The sequence below is a fragment of the Podarcis melisellensis genome (genome assembly GCF_964234715.1).
Source record: "Podarcis melisellensis genome assembly, chromosome: 14".
In the NCBI taxonomy this organism is placed as follows: Eukaryota; Metazoa; Chordata; class Lepidosauria; order Squamata; family Lacertidae; genus Podarcis; species Podarcis melisellensis.
In genome coordinates, this window is record NC_138546.1 from 34580359 (window position 1) to 34596899 (window position 16541).

At 46.8% G+C, this 16541-nt stretch overlaps 1 long non-coding RNA gene across 2 annotated transcripts; it reads right to left on the reverse strand.

The window, feature by feature from the left end:
* Window positions 1–4603: 4603 nt before the first annotated feature.
* Window positions 4604–7426, reverse strand: LOC309356180. Of its 2 annotated transcripts, none has more exons than XR_014162688.1 (3): window positions 7341–7426; window positions 6267–6331; window positions 4604–5202 (listed from the first exon to the last, which is right to left on the reverse strand). It is a non-coding gene; the product is annotated as an uncharacterized lncRNA (long non-coding RNA). The 2 variants fall into 2 exon arrangements; XR_014162689.1 differs by having other exon boundaries at window positions 4604–5282.
* Window positions 7427–16541: the final 9115 nt, after the last annotated feature.

The following is a 16541-nucleotide window of genomic DNA, read 5'->3' on the forward strand; positions in this document are numbered from 1 at the left end:
CATGTTGTTTCATTTTACTTCTTAATTCACATGGTATTTTAGTCCCACCCTTCTCCTAAGGCAGGGGTGGGAAACATCTCCAGATGTTGCTGGACTACAGCTCCTGTCATGCCTCACCATTGGTCACCATGGCTGGTGCTGATGGGAGTTGGAGTCTACAGAGCTCAGGGCAGTATCCATAGCTGCCCTCCCCAACAACTGCCATTTGACCCTCAACAACAATCCTGTGAGGCTGGCGGGACTGTGAGTTGATGGTCATCCAGTAAGCTTCATGCCACAGCAGGTCTCCCTGATCCAAGACCAATACACTACCTACTAAGCCTCCCTCCTGTCCCTCTCCCCTTCCGGAGACAGAGCTTGCATCTGTAAAGCTGCCCTTGCAGGGTGGACCGGCATCTTCTAAAAAGCCTCGCCTCAGCTCTGCTGACTTCACAAGGCCAGATGGGGGCTATAAATTACAGCAGCTCTTTGGAGTAAACACAGTCAGTCTGCGTGGCCCTGAGCCCAAATGTTTGGGTTGGCTCCATCTCTGGGATCATCACAGCTGCCAGAACGGAGCGTTAGACACTTGGCACAGAGGGGCGGGGGGGGGGGGACATATAAGCAGCTGCCCTGCCAGGTGGGCAAAGATGCTCAGCCAGAGATTTGATCCCTACCTGGAGGATTGCACTTAAAAAGCCTTCGCACAGACACTGTGTCTTCTGCCAGGAAAGCTCATCACGAAGTTTCCAGCAGGCTAATTGTCTCCTTGGGCCAGGTGAGGTGTGGAAGGAGATGGAGGAGGAATGGTGGAACTCGTAACATGATGGGATGCCAGACGTTGCTTGCACCAGCAGAGGAGAAATGCACCTGTTGAATTTGTGTTGTCATGCAGCTGTCAAGAGGCACACAAGAGGCATGAGCGGCGAGAACAGCCCTAATTTGAGAGGCGTCCGGTCTCATTCTGCAGTAGGCCAACACATCTGCAGGCACTGGGGTCTCATCAAGAGCAGCACTGTTCCGCCCATCAATTCTTCATCACCACTCCTTCTAATAGCAAACTCAGTGCCGCTGTGCCAACAGGAATGGAACCAAAATGGGGGCACGGAGGAGGAGGAAGAGGGAGGGAGCTATCAGCATGCTTGAGGGGCACCTGAGGTTTGCAGAAGTACAAAAAGGTGGAAATTCTGTCATTCTGTCTCTCTCTCAGACACACACACAAACACATATATCCCAGTGAGGAGTGAGTATGCTCAGTGAACAGCATGAACCACAGAAGATTGAGCGTCAATTGGCCTTCAACTGAGAAAGGACTGTAGTTTAATGGTAACTTACAGGCTGACTCTTGGGTTGCTGTTCCAGAGGTAATTCAAAGGAACAGGAAAAAATGTGCAGATGTTGCTGTCTCTACAAGGGCGGAACAAGAAATAGCTAGACCAATCAGCAATCCCAGAATGTTAGCAAATGAGGGTTTATTCAAGTCTTTCACACCACAAAAAGCAAGTTCTTTGGTGGGACATTTCTCAGCTGCCTTCTCTTGTCTTAAGCAGTGGTGTAGTGTGGGGGGCGCAGGGGCAGTTGCCCCAGCCACAGAATTGTTAGGGGCACACAATTTCAACACCTGTTGCACTTCAAAACAACTGCATGCTTCTGTTGCTGGGCTCCGTTGAAAACGGCTTCTGCATGCAAACCAGACAATGGAATGACTCTACTTATCTGTGCAGCTGTGATCTCCTGGGTGACATAGGTGCCGTTAGGCAGTTGAATGTGCATGTATACTCCGTCCATTTCTCTCCCACCCACCCCGCACTGTGTGGCCCCAGGCACTGGCAACCCACGCTATGCTACTGGTCTTAAGGCTGATGCACCATCTCTGATGCCTCCTAAACAGAGAGAGCCTGGCCACAAGTTAGCCTCGAAGACTTCTTTAAAACTTCAGTTTGGTGGGGTAGGAGAGAGGAGGAAATTCTAAGTTGGGATATTCTTTAGAAAAGGCCATAAGAAGAATCTGCTGAATCAGATAATAGGCCCATCTAGTCCAGCACCTTGTTCTCACGAGTCCCAGCCAGATAGATGCCTTTGGAAAGCTCAAAAGTAGGACCCGGGAGCAACAGCACTCTCCTCCCATGCGATTCTCATCAATTGGTACTCAGAGGCGTATCGCTACTTTTCATATATGAGGACAAAGCTTGAGAAGTATGGAAAGCATCTGTCAGAGATTCTGAAAACCTCTGAGTATTTGGCAAGCGTTTCCACTGGTTACAAAGCACAGTGCAATTAACGTGTAAAGATAACTTATTTTCTACTGCAGATAATGCATTTTAATCAGTAATGTCAACCTGTAATTAGCGTTTCATTTTTTATTATTATTATGTTTTAATCATTAAGGAGGAAGATGTTAATGATAAAGAGTTTATAATGTAGATATACAGTGTTAGGGTTGAGGAGTTGGGTATCAGAGGACTTCCCCTGAGGTCACATGACCCAGGCAGCTCCGAAGGCTTAGAGGTTGTTGCACAAGTTTGTCTGAGAAGCTCGAGAGAATAAAATGGTCTCCAGGCATTCTTCATCCCTCTGGTCTGTCTGTGGGCCTGGAATTGGTGTAAGCTGCATCAGTGGTATTTGTGCCTGTTGGGACTGATAGGGAAGAAAGCAGGGAGCCCAAGAGTAGAAGAAGGCAAAGTCAACAATAGACAGAGCCAATGACAGGCATAGCTAACTAATTCTGTCTTTGACCCTACTCTCCTCCCTCCTGAATGCTATACGAGGCAACACAGGGAGGCAGTGTGGTGTAGTGGTTAGAGTGTCTGACTAGGGCCTGGGAGGTAAAGGTAAAGGTACCCCTGCCCTACTTGCACCCGGAGGTGCTTTCGAACTGCTAGGTTGGCAGGCGCTGGGACCGAGCAGCGGGAGCGCACCCCGCCGCAGGGATTCGAACCGCTGACCTTTCGATCGGCAAGTCCTAGGCGCTGAGGCTTTTAACCCACAGCGCCACCTGCGTCCCAGGGCCTGGGAGACTGGGGTTCAAATCCTCACTTAGAGGAAGTGGAAGGGGCAAGCAGAATATAAAATGGAAGAATGGTATGAAGAGGTGTGGGCTATAGTGTATTAATGATAGATTAACACGTGCCATTAAGGTAAAATGGGGAATATGTAGGAGAAATGGTTTTGAGGAGACATGGGAGGCATTTGTAGAATTTGTACTGTTAAGACAGAAAGGGGTCAAACCATTGCATGAGGTGTTGAAAGAGGTTGGATAGTTACAATGGAATGGTCTCTGTGGTGGAGTGCACATTTTTATTCTTATTTATTTATTATTATTACTTTGTAAAAAAAAATAATAAAAAAGAGTAACAAATATATTAAAAAATCTCCACTCAGCCATAAAACTCTCCAGGAAACCTTGGGTCAGTCGCTGCCTCTTAGCCTAAACTACCTCACAAGGTTGTTGTGAAATGAAGGGGAAAACAATGCATGCCATTCTGAGAGAAAAGTTAGGATACACTGTATATGCAATAAAATAAATACATCAATAGGTAAAGGTAAAGGGACCCCTGACCATTAGGTCCAGTCGTGACCGACTCTAGGGTTGTGGCACTCATCTCGCTTTATTGGCCGAGGGAGCCGGCGTACAGCTTCCGGGTCATGTGGCCAGCATGACTAAGTGGCTTCTGGTGAACCAGAGCAGCACACGGAAACACCGTTTACCTTCCCGCCGGAGCAGTATCTGTTTATCTACTTGCACTTTGAGGTGCTTTTGAACTGCTTGGTTGGCAGGAGCAGGGACCGAGCGACGGGAGCTCACCCCGTCATGGGGATTCGAACCACCGACCTTCTGATCGGCAAGTCCTAGGCTCTGTGGTTTAACCCACAGCGCCACCCACGTCCCTAAATACATCAACAGAAGAGGACAAAAATGGCAGCCGGTGCCACCACTTCCTGGAGTGGTTTTACTGTAAGTCAGGAATGAGGAAAGTGAGGACTGCCTGAGAGCAGCTTGAGCTGGGTGGGACACTGCCCATTCACACATATGGACCAGCCTCCCCTGGTTTGCACATTATTTACTGCATTTGTGTCCCATCTTTTTCTCCAAGTGGTTCAAGGTGGCGTGCGATTCATCCCCTCAACAACCCTGTGAGGTAGGTTAGGTAGAAAGGCAGCGATTGGCCCAAGGTTACCCAGGATGCTTCATGGCCAGGTGGGGATTTGAACCCTAGTCTCCCAGGTACTAGTCCGACACCCTGACCACTATACCACTGTAGCTCCCTATGTCATTGCTCCATTCAAAAGGCACCTGCTCCCTTTGCATTGCTGTACTATTGCCTCCATCACTCACCCTTTCTGATGGGGGGCCTAAAAAGAGGTCCCCAGCAACTTACATGTGGTAATTTATATGCCTCGGCACACACTTGGAAGCAATCGCCGCCATTCAAACAGCAATGCAATACATCTCACTGGAGATAGGGGGCAGGACTGTGAACAGCCAAGTTGAGGGTGTCTCCTCAGTCTGTTGTCAGGATCTGACTAAATGAAGATGGAAGGCACTAGCCGGTAAATCCTCAAGGGAAACCCCAGAGGAGGAAGGCTCAGAACCAAGGGATTGGGGGTGAGACACCGAGGAGAGGACTGGGAGGAGGCGCCGGGTGCCAAAGGGGCAGCAGGGTTTAGTGAGCAGGTGGAGCCTGTGACAGACAGCAGTTCAGACTCTGAGGCTGAAGCAGAGGGAGGGGGTCAAAAGGCTGCTGAAGGATCCAGGGGGTCTCCCCCTCCTGCTGTGACAAGCTCCCCTCCCCACTGGACTTCAAGAACTTGCAGAGTAATGAGAAGAGCAGAACAGAGGTCAGAGGTATGCAGATATCGTTGGCTTGGAAGACATCTAGGAGAGGAGCAGTCTTAGAAAGGGTGGAAGGCAGGGACATTCAGTCCTCCTGGCAACTGCTCCGTAGGGGCAAGACCTGCTGGGAAGTATTGCTGAGACCACTAGGCCAAGTTGTGTGTTTGTTTCCCTGGGGGGGGGGGAGAGTTAACTTCACTGACAACCGAGATCTGCTTCCTGTCTTGCTGACCTCCAGCCGTTCCATCGGTGTAGTCTGGGCATTGCTAAAAGTTGATGGGGAAACCTCAAGGCCCCTGCTGCTCTCCTTCCTTGATGGTTTTTGATCTTTTAAACCAGGCTCAGACTGGACAGCACTCAGAGGACACTTTCAAACAGAGGACTGTCCTCTGTAAAGTAGAGCACATGAGCACTCTCTGAAAGACTCCACATTCTTCAGCAGCCAACTTCTTTCTTTCTCGCCCACCCCCTATCAGACAAAATCTTGCAAATTAAGCAATCTCATGCTAATGGGCACCAATTTGCATACATTCCTGCAATTTGCTCTGATTGCAATATGAGGGGGTGGGCGCATATTACCGCCTTGACTCTTTTCTTTCCCCCCTCCCCTTCAAATGCAGAAACCTGCCCTACCCCCTGGGTAAATCTGCATGAAGCATTCTCCTCATTCTCCTTCGCACCAGGGGCACGCAATCAGTCCCCTGGGGGTTCCTAGACAATGAATCCCTTCTTACCAGGCCATGGGTTAAAAGAGAGGGGGGAGAGGGGAGAAACAGGCAGAGACAGTGTAAGAAAGCGTCAGCTATAAAGTGGCAGCAATTTCTAAGCTGAGAGCTCTTGAAAAATCTCTCTGACCCACTCCCCATAAGTGGTGCTTGGCAGACCTCTCTAATGCACCCTTCTTACAAGCTCTCTCCATTCTGAGAAAGGAAAGCTGTCAGGCCGAGGGGGAATCTCTCAGCTGCAAAATAAAACTACAGTAAGCCTGCCAAGGATCAACTAAGATGCCTATAAAGATCCAGGCGTTGACATTCCCACACGCGTTAATAAAGCAAATTGAAAACCTCTATAGCTGGTAGCTCTCGCTTTTCTACCCCCTCGCCCGTCAGGACCAATCGCTAGGGAATCTCTTATTTATCAGAACTTTTGGTAACAGCCCTGAGCTAAGTTTCAGAGGATGGAGACGCAGAAAAGGCTGTAGAAGGGCATGGTCAAAGGGCACAGTCTAAGGAATAGGTAGTAGGTAAAGATAATACAAACATTTTATTCAGTTCATATTTAAAGGCAAATCTACCAAATTCTCAGTTTCCAAGCAATACGCAAAGCAAAAGGCAGCCATCTCCAGAATTTGCACTTCTCCCAATTTTGCAATCAATTCTCCACCCAAGTAACATGTACAAACATATTTATACTACTGTAAAATAAGCGTGCAATGGTGGGGGGGGAAACTTACCGGAGAAAATGAAGATAGCTCCACCTAGATTTCAGTACCTGCAAATCAGCACTTCCCTGAATAGACTGATTAGAAATTGAGATATTTAAGAGAGAGAACACCAAATTTGATAAAGTACTAGAATCAAACAAATCAGGGTGATGCTCAAAGATATAGAAAACGATCATCATCTGACTGCTCTAGATCAGGGGTGAGCAGACTTGCAGGATCTACTTTGTTTTTCACTAGAACTTCGAGATCTACCAACCATAGCCTGGTGCAAAATAGATACTCTTAAAACAAGAGAATTCTGGGAATCTGTTTTAAGTACCAGAGCTGAAGAGAACGCATGGAATTTCCATACAAAAAACGGATCCCTGGTTATCTCAAGGTGTCTTTGTTTCAAAATAACTGAGGGCAGGGAGGGAACATGCTGCTGCTTTTATTTCTAAACAATTGGGAATCTGAAATCCTTTCCGTTTAACTGGGGTAGATCCAGGCCAGTGGAGGGAAGGTACACTTGACCAGGTACACTTGCCCAAGGCTTTGGAGAGCTACACTGGTGGGGGACTGCCAGGAGCCTGCTGGACTTACACTGTCGTGCCAAGAATAACCCGTGCCTCCCAGCTTACTAGAGACTCCCACCTGAGCCCCAGAAAAGCTCTACACCAGCAGTCAGTGAACTGGGGGACTAGGCTAGTCCCCTAAATGCTCCTGGTAAGTGAAGGTATTAAAGTACAGTGGTACCTCGGGTTAAGTAATTAATTCGTTCCGGAGGTCCGTTCTTAACCTGAAACTATTCTTAACCTGAAGCACCACTTTAGCTAATGGGGCCTTCTGCTGCTGCTGTGCCACTGGAGCACGATTTCTGTTCTCATCCTGACGCAAAGTTCTTAACCCAAGGTAATATTTCTGGGTTAGCAGAGTCTGTAACCTGAAGCCTATGTAACCTGAAGTGTATGTAACCCGAGGTACCACTGTATTAACATCTGGCACCTCCCTCCCAAAGCCCAGGAAGCTTCTCCCCAGCTTAAGGAGGGAGGCTTGATGCTCTGATGAGTCCAAGAACCCTGTCTCCACCTTCCCAAAACCCACCCAGCTTGGGGAAGGAGGCAAGAAGGCTCCAGCATCCTGTTGGATGCCTGGCAACTCCTTCCCAAAACTCAGGAAGGTACTGCCTGGCTTAGGGAGGGATGCACAATGCTCATGCATGTGACATTAAGACATCACGTTGTCTTACACTACATCACGATGCCACACGCTACACCCCCCCATTGCCCTCGCAAGCTGGTACCTCTGGCCCTAACTATTCCCCTACAAATAATTTTACCTCATGCCACTGCTCTACATGGGCCTGTCCAGATCTACCTTAGGCTGACCCCTACCTTAGATTATTAAGTGCAGATGCACCTAATGAATGACTGGTTGGCCCACAGCCGTAAACTACATATAACGAATGATATATAAATACAGCTGTTTTGTATTAAAGCATGAGCAACAGCCAAGCTTTGATCTAGAAGAAATTAGCAAGTGAGAAGATGAAAGCATCCCACTGATTGCATTCTTGGGCTGGAGAAATCTACACCTGTTTTGCCTGTCAAGAGCACAGATGTTCAAACAAGGGATGGGGAGCCTCAAGACCGGGGTCTAAATGTGGCCCTTGCAGCTCGGCCTCCACCACACATTGTCCTGAGCCATATCTCTCACCAGCCCAGCTCTGCGCCCTCCTTGAGCATATTCGCCAGGCTAGGATGTGTCATTCCTCTGGTGTGAGAAAGAACCTTCACCTGTGGGATTTAAGAAAATAAGAAGAATCTGATGGATGAGGCCAGGAGCCAGCCAGATGTCCATGAAAAGCTTGTAAGCAGGACCCGAGCTCAATGGTGTTCTCCCCTCCTGAGGTTTCCCGCAATATATTCGGTGGCATATGATCCCAACAGTGGCTGTAGAACACAGTCGTCATGGTTAGTTGTCACTACAGTGGTACCTCAGGTTAAGAACTTAATTCGTTCTGGAGGTCCGTTCTTAACCTGAAACTGTTCTTAACCTGAGGTAAAGGTAAAGGGACCCCTGACCATTAGGTCTAGTCGTGGCTGACTCTGGGGCTGCAGCGCTCATCTCGCTTTATTGGCCAAGGGAACCGGCGTACAGCTTCCGGGTCATGTGGCCAGCATGACTAAGCCGCTTCTGGCGAACCAGAGCAGCATACGGAAACACCATTTACCTTCCCGCCAGAGTGGTACCTATTTATCTACTTGCACTTTGACGTGCTTTCGAACTGCTAGGATGGCAGGAGCAGAGACTGAACAACGGGAGCTCACCCCGTCACGGGGATTCAAACCACCGAGCTTCTGATTGGCAAGTCCTAGGCTCTGTGGTTTAAACCACAGCGCCACCCGTGTCCCTTAACCTGAGGTACCACTTAGCTAATGGGGCCTCCCACTGCCGCCGCACCGCTGCCACATGATTTCTTTTCTCATCCTGAAGCAAAGTTCTTAACCTGAGGTACTATTTCTGAGTTAGCGGAGTCTGTAACCTGAAGCGTCTGTAACCTGAAGCATCTGTAACCCGAGGTACCACTGTAATAGCCTTATTAGTGGGGCAGGAGAGCTGGAAAAAGAATCACATCTGGTAACCAATACACCCCTTTCATTTCAGATAGTACACGGGTACCATGCTTGATTGCTATTGTTTAAAATATACCCATGCCCTCCTGCATCTAAGCCTGTATCCAAGCCAAAGCACCTGGTATTGAGACTATTGCATAGTCTTTCACTGTTTACCCCTGATTCCACATACCTTCTTCTTCTTTTCCCCTCTGGACCCATCTGCACTATACATTTAAAGCAGTATTATACCACTTTAAACATAGCTTTCCCCAAAGAAGTGTAGTTTGTTAAGGGTACTGAGAATAACTAGGCGACCCTTATTCCTCTCACAGAACTACAATTTCCAGAGTGGCTTAACAATCAATCCCTCTTCCCAATACTATGTTGGGAGAATTGGGGGGGAGGGTCGCACCTGGAAACCAATGCCCCCCTTTGGTTTCAAATAGTACATGGGTAGGCGAATCTAAAAAGCCTGGGACACACATTTTCACGGTCCTCTAGTGGCTATGGTGGCTCATTTAACAAAAATAATGTCTGTAGCATTAACTCTGGAAGTGTAGACTCGATTCTGACCGAACTAAGCCTCCTGGTGTATATTTTGCTCTAATAAGTTTAGTTTGGTCAGAATTGAGTGTACTCTGCCAGAGTTAGCACTAAATACATGACTTCTGGTAAACGAGCTAATATAGAGGGCCATGAAAATTTGCGTCTCAGGCTTTTCAAACTCGTCTACCCAAAAGGGAGAATTAGTTGCCAGATGTGAAATACATTGGTGTTATTTTCGGCTCTCCTACCCTTCTATATCCTCCATGAACTTGTCTAATCCTCTTTTAAAGCCATGCAAGTGCCCATCACTATCTCCTGTGGGAGCAAAGTCCGTGGTTGAACAATGCACTGTGTGCAGAGTCTTGTCTTGCCTACCCTGAACCTTCCAACATCTGGCTTCAGGGGGTGTCCACAAATTAAAGTGTTATGGAAGAGGGAGAAGAACTATTTTTTCTATCCACCTTCTCCATCCATGCTACTTTTCTCTATCCAAACTTCTAACATGTCACCTCTTGTTAAGTTTTCTCTAAACTAAAAAGGTTCCCATGTACATTGAACAGTTCAAGGAAGTCATAAAACACGATAGGGATACATTTGAATTTGCAATTAGGTATAACAGGGCCGAGGACATGGGTGGCGCTGTGGGTTAAACCAAAGAGCCTAGGACTTGCCGATCAGATGGTCAGCGGTTCGAATCCCCGCGACGGGGTGAGCTCCCATTGCTCGGTCCCTGCTCCTGCCAACCTAGCAGTTCAAAAGCACGTCAAAGTGCAAGTAGATAAATAGGTACCGCTCCAGCAGGAAGGTAAACGGTGTTTCTGTGTGCTGCTCTGGTTCGCCAGAAGTGGCTTAGTCATGCTGGCCACATGACCTGGAAGCTGTTTGCGGACAAACGCCGGCTCCCTCGGCTAATAAAGTGAGACGAGCGCCACAACCCCAGAGTCGGTCACGACTGGACCTAATGGTCAGGGGTCCTTTACCTTTATAACAGGGACACTACAAATATAGCAACAGTTAAAAAAAATATAAATTAAAACTTAGTCACTAACATATAACCTAAAATTATCATTTAAGACCTTAATCATTATGATAGCACAGCTTATTCCCTAAGTTTTATGGGAAACGCACAGAATTTGGCTACCCTTAAGGTGAACTCAGGATCCTTGTCCTCGACCAGGGATTTTAGACATAGAAATTCCGATTCATTTGGAGATTTTTGCATAGCAGGCCTAATAAATACCAAGCGTATATCCCCGTAGAAACGGCAGCATAACAAGGCATGAGAGACAGTTTCTACCTCCATCAAGCCGCAGGGGCAGACTCATTCCATGTATGGTTTACCCTCGAATCTGCCCTGCAATAAGGCAGATGGCAGCACGTTGAATCTAGCGAGGGTAAATGACTGACGTTGAACAGTTGTCAAAGGGCTGGCACAGGCCAGAGCTTTGCTTTGTTTTTAAGCTAGGCTCCCCCTGCCCACACACACACACACAAAAACCCCTCCACAGAATGGACATTATCTGAATAAGCCAGTTCTGCATAGAGGCACAGACCGCCTGCTGTCTTACCATTTTCCTTCCTCCTTGGCAGGAGATTTGCAGACCTTTTGAAGTCAGGTTCCTTCCGACCGAAGCAACATGCTCAGCCTGGGTTCTGAGTCTCCCTCAGACCCAACCGCCTCTCCAGAAGAACCTATTAATTGGCATCTATTCATGGCAACAATTATAAGGATATTAAATGTGTATTTATATCCCGTCACCTCCGTTCTGTAGCCACAGGGGGTTCCTCATCAAGAGGTAATTGAAAGGGAAGAGAAGAGGCGCAGGGGCTCCCTCTTAGGAGGCCGACACGAGCGACAGGGAGATGGAAACATCGTTGGGTGTTTCTGCCATTTATAATCGTAATGGATTTTACCCTTCTTCTCTCTTTGCTGCCGAACACAAGTGCAAATGGCAGATCTGGTAGCGAATGTGATGCAAAGCAGGGAGGGGAGCGATTCCATTAACTTTGCTACTGACACTTAATGGATGGCCTTATGATATGCCATCATAACATATCAATCCTCATCTTGCCTTTGGGAGCGACTGGAGAAGGTTGGCGACGGTGGAAGAGTTTAGAGGAACATCTCACACCTTCCAACATGACGCAGCCCAAATCGGGGACGCCATCTTCTGGGTCTGCACTCCTGGCTAGAGTCACATGACCCGTGCGAAAACACGGCCCTCCAAAAAGTGCTTTTTCAGGCACAGCACCCAAAAACATGTGTTTGGGGGCACCGTTCATGATTGCTGCCTCATATAAAATGCCTTTTTGGGGCAGCAATCTTGCATGGCACCCCAAAACACATGTTTTCAGGCACCATGCCCCAGAAGAGTGCAGCCCAGAATCATGTGAGATTGTGGTAGCCATTTTGGCCCCTGTCCTCTGGTGAGAAAAACTGGAATGTCCTGTTTTCTTCCAGGGGAGTTGACAGGTATGACTTTTCTGGGTGCAAACAATGATGAGAAAACATAGCTCCGTGGGATGAAGGTGCTCTTCCAGGCCTCTCCCTCTGCCCCTGGGACACTCCTTTGGAGAAGTGTACACTAAAATGCTGGGTGTCTCTCTCTCTCTCTCTCTCTCTGTGTGTGTGTGTGTGTGTGTGTGTGTGTGTGTTCCACAAACCGATGTGGAAATGTGGTTTAAGAAGAAAACTGAAAGCAACCCAAATGGAGAGATTAGTGCATCCCTAGTCTCACACACAACTTGGCCTTTGCTTGAATGTACAGAACTGCTCTTCAAAAACAGCCACAGATCTGGTGTTGCTCCTTCAGTTACTGCCCTGCTTGAGGGAAGTTGCACTTTTGAGAAGAGATGAAGGACCTCTTTCTTGGTCAGCAGTACTCACCTGAGGCAGTCTTGAGCAGAAGAAGGGGGAAGGGGAAAATGAGATCAATTTAGCTGCGCTCAAGATAGCTAGTAACTGAGATTTGTGCTGTAACAAGGCACCTCTGAAGCGAGCATTAAAATTAAAAAATGAGAGGAACGAGAAGAGGCTGGAGAAGGGGGAAAGGAAGACTTAAACCTAGGTCCTACCTGTACTATAAATTTAAAGCAGTATTATACCACTTTGTTAGTCATGGATTCCTCCAAAGAATCCTAGGAACTTTAAACCACTCTGCAAATTGTAGCTCTATATGGGGGGGGGGGGAATAGGGGTCTCTTTACAACTCTCAGCACTCTTAACAAACCATAGTTCCCAGAACTCCTTGATGGAAGCCATGCCTGTTTAAAGTGGTATGATACTGCCTTAAATGTATAGCGCAGATGAGGCCTTAAGTCCGCGTTGCCTGAAGAGGTAGAAGAAATTGTTGCCATGGTTTTCTGCCTTAACTTTGGTTTAGATTCTATACCCTAAAACTACTATTTAACTTGCCAGTTCAAGTCTTTCCCCCAGAGGATGCGTTCCAGGGTGACAACACCAAAATCTGCTTGTCATATGGGAGAAGAAAGGTTCACAAAATGGAGAAAGGAGATTGACCATAGTTTCCTCTATGGAGGTTCTATGCTTAACAATGGTTAAGACAAATTACAATTTTCAACACACACATCCTTCTAATAAATCAATTTCATATCTTGATTTGTGTCCAGTCCCTATTCAGTGTGGAATAATGGTTGGGGTGTGAGCTTAGGACTTGGGTGATCCAGATTCCAAACCGCACTTGGCCATGAAGCTGGCCAAGTGAACCAGGGCTGATCAATATCTCTCAGCCAAGCCTACTTCACAGGGTTGTTGTGGGGAGAAAAAGGGAAGGACAGAAAGAACTGCCTTGGCCTCTTTGAAGAAAGGCAGGACATCAATGTGATAAAGAAATAAATAAAACCATGGTTCAGTATTCATGTCCTACACCTACATCATGATGGGAAAGTTTAGGAAACCATGGTTGTATCATTAGGAAACCATGATTGTCTCATGCTATTTATGGACATAGAAAAGGAGCCTGGATGTTGTTACAAGGGGGTATTTCTATATGGAAAAATATCTCTGCCTAATAGTCTATTTGGTTTTAACACTGCGTGCTGGTTTTCATAATTCAGCTCTAAGTGCCAAGCACTGTAAATGAGCCCATTAATGACCCTTTAATTTACTTCACCGGGGCTGAATTCATAAAACATTCATGTTCCATTTACGCAGGATTTTTCCCAATAACTCCTCAGGGCAAGTCACTGTCGAGGAACGGCCGAGATGGTTTCTTTCAGATACCATTCAGTTAAGGCTCTTCCCTCCCTCTCTGCCCCTTTCCATAAACTCAGCACGCAGCTTTCCCCTCCCCACCACATGAAGCTGTCTTCCTAACAAGGGTAGCAAAGAGTAGAGGAGGCTTTGCGGAGGTCAGTTGCTCAACAAATGATGGGAACAGACTGCTGCATCCTAAGCTGTAGCATAATTGAGGCTAAGCAACTGCAGACCTTTGGTCAGTACCTAGGCGGGAGATCACAGGGAGCTCCACATGAGGTGCAGAGCTTTCAAAAAGAAGAAAGGAATGTACATCATAAATAATACCTAGAGCAGGATGGGAAATATTTTTCACCTTGAGGGCCACATTCCCTTCCAGGGTCCACATGTTAGTGGTGGGTGGGGCCAGAAGCAAAAGTGGGTGGAGCAACTAAGGTTAATTTGACCTTTATACAGAAGAATATAGGGACGCCGGTGGTGCTGTGGGTTAAACCACAGAGCCTAGGACATGCCGATCAGAAGGTCGGCGGTTCGAATCCCCGCGATGGGGTGAGCTCCCATTGATTGGTCCCTGCTCCTGCCAACCTAGCAGTTTGAAAGCACGTCAAAGTGCAAGTAGATAAATAGGTACCGCTCCGGCGGGAAGGTAAACGGCGTTTCTGTGTGCTGCTCTGGTTTGCCAGAAGCGGCTTAGTCATGCTGGCCACATGACCCGGAAGCTGTACGCTGGCTCCCTTGGCCAGTAAAGTCAGATGAGCGCCACAACTCCAGAGTCGGTCACTACTGGATCTAATGGTCAGGGGTCCCTTTACCTTTTTTACAGAAGAATATATTCTACACAAGCTCCTCTCTATCCTCTATCCAGGCAAACAAGAGGCATTGTCAGAGTTCAAGGATATCATCCAGGCAGGCAGGAACACACTTTTTTAATATAATAGTTTATTAGTTTTCCAAAAATAACAAAAAATAAAACAACAACAATACAAATTCATAACCAAATATAGAAAAATTGACCTCCCCCTGGTCCCTTCCCTGGTTTCATTGTTTATCATCATACCGCATGTCTATTGTAAATTTTAAAACCTTTAAAATTACTTATTGTCCATTCATAATATCATTACAAGTAGTTCTAAAATCTTGCTAATGTGTTAACCTGTGTACATTGCTTCTGTATATATGCAATAAAGTCCTTCCGGTCTTCCTTAAATTCATTGTCATCTCTTCCTCTTAATTTCATTGTCAATTTTGCCATTTCAGCATATTCCATTAGTTTGACTTGCCAATCTTCTTTAACTGGGACACATTCTTCTTTCCAATGTTGTGCTAGCAATATTTGTGTGACCATAGTTGCATACATAAATAGTCCTTTTGTGATCTTGGTATATCCACTCCCATAATACCTAGTAGGAAAGCTTCTGGTTTTTTACAAAAGTTATTTTAAACATCTTCTTCATTTCACTATAAATCATTTCCCAATATTCCTTTACAATTTTACAATCCCACCACATATGGAGAAATGTCCCTTCTGCTAATTTTGGAGTGCCCCATTCAGACCTGTGCTTCCCCATCTCAAGCTCGCAGCCCAGAAAGCAGTTTCGTGTGTCGGATCAATAAAAGACAACTCGCTTTCCCAACCTCTACAAATCCTGGCTAAGGAGAGCCCTGCCAATCACCCATCTTAGACCAGCATTCTGTTCTCACAATGACCAACCAGATGGCTGTAGGAAACATGCAAACAAGAACCAAGCAAAAGAAGACTCCCCTCTGGTGGTTTCCAGAGATATTCAGAAGCATTACTGCCACCAGCTGTGGAGGCTGAGCATACCCATTATGGCTAGTAGCTAGTAGGTGGACTGATAGGCTTGTCCACCATGAATTTCTTCAATCTGCCTTAAAAGCCACCATTCCCTCCCCAGATCCTTCAAGTGTCCCTATCTTCCAGGGACGTTCCGGGATTTACAGAGGCCGTCCCAGTTTCTCCTTTTATCCCAGAATGTCTCGCTTTTCCTATTTTCATTGGAGAAATGGTGGAGGGTATGGAGTTATGTGATTCCTGGACCAGGAGATAAGTAACTATACAACCTTTAGAAAACATCTGAAGGCAGCCCTGTATAGGGAAGGTTTTTTGTAAAAAAAAAATCTTTACTGTTTTATTATGTTTTTATATGTGTTGGAAGCCGCCCAGAGTAGCTGGGGCAACCCAGTTCAAAGGGCACGGTATGAAGAAGAAGAAGAAGAAGAAGAAGAAGAAGAAGAAGAAGAAGAAGAAGAAGAAGAAGAAGATGGTGATGATGATGGTGATGGTGATGATGATGATGATATAGGACGTCCCTATTTATCACCTTGCCGACAAAGGTCCGTATAGTTAAAGCTATGGTTTTCCCAGTAGTGATGTATGGAAGTGAGAGCTGGACCATAAAGAAGGCTGATCGCCGAAGAATTGATGCTTTTGAATTACGGTGCTGGAGGAGACTCTTGAGAATCCCATGGACTGCAAGAAGATCAAACCTATCCATTCTGAAGGAAATCAGCCCTGAGGGCTCACTGGAAGGACAGATCCTGTAGCTGAGGCTCCAATACTTTGGCCACCTCATGAGAAGACTCCCTGGAAAAGACATCAGGATGTTGGGAAAGATTGAGGGCACAAGGAGAAGGGGACGACAGAGGACAAGATGGTTGGACAGTGTTCTCGAAGCTACCAGCATGAGTTTGACCAAACTGCGGGAGGCAGTGGAAGACAGGAGTACCTGGCGTGCTCTGGTCCATGGGGTCACGAAGAGTCAGACATGACTAAACGACTAAACACAACACAATTTTCACTGGAGAGACATTGGAGTGTCTGCCTCCCATGGAAGCAGATCCCATTGTTTCACTCTTTATATCTCTCCCAGTTTTGCTTCCATTCACACTCCTTCCTTTGACTTT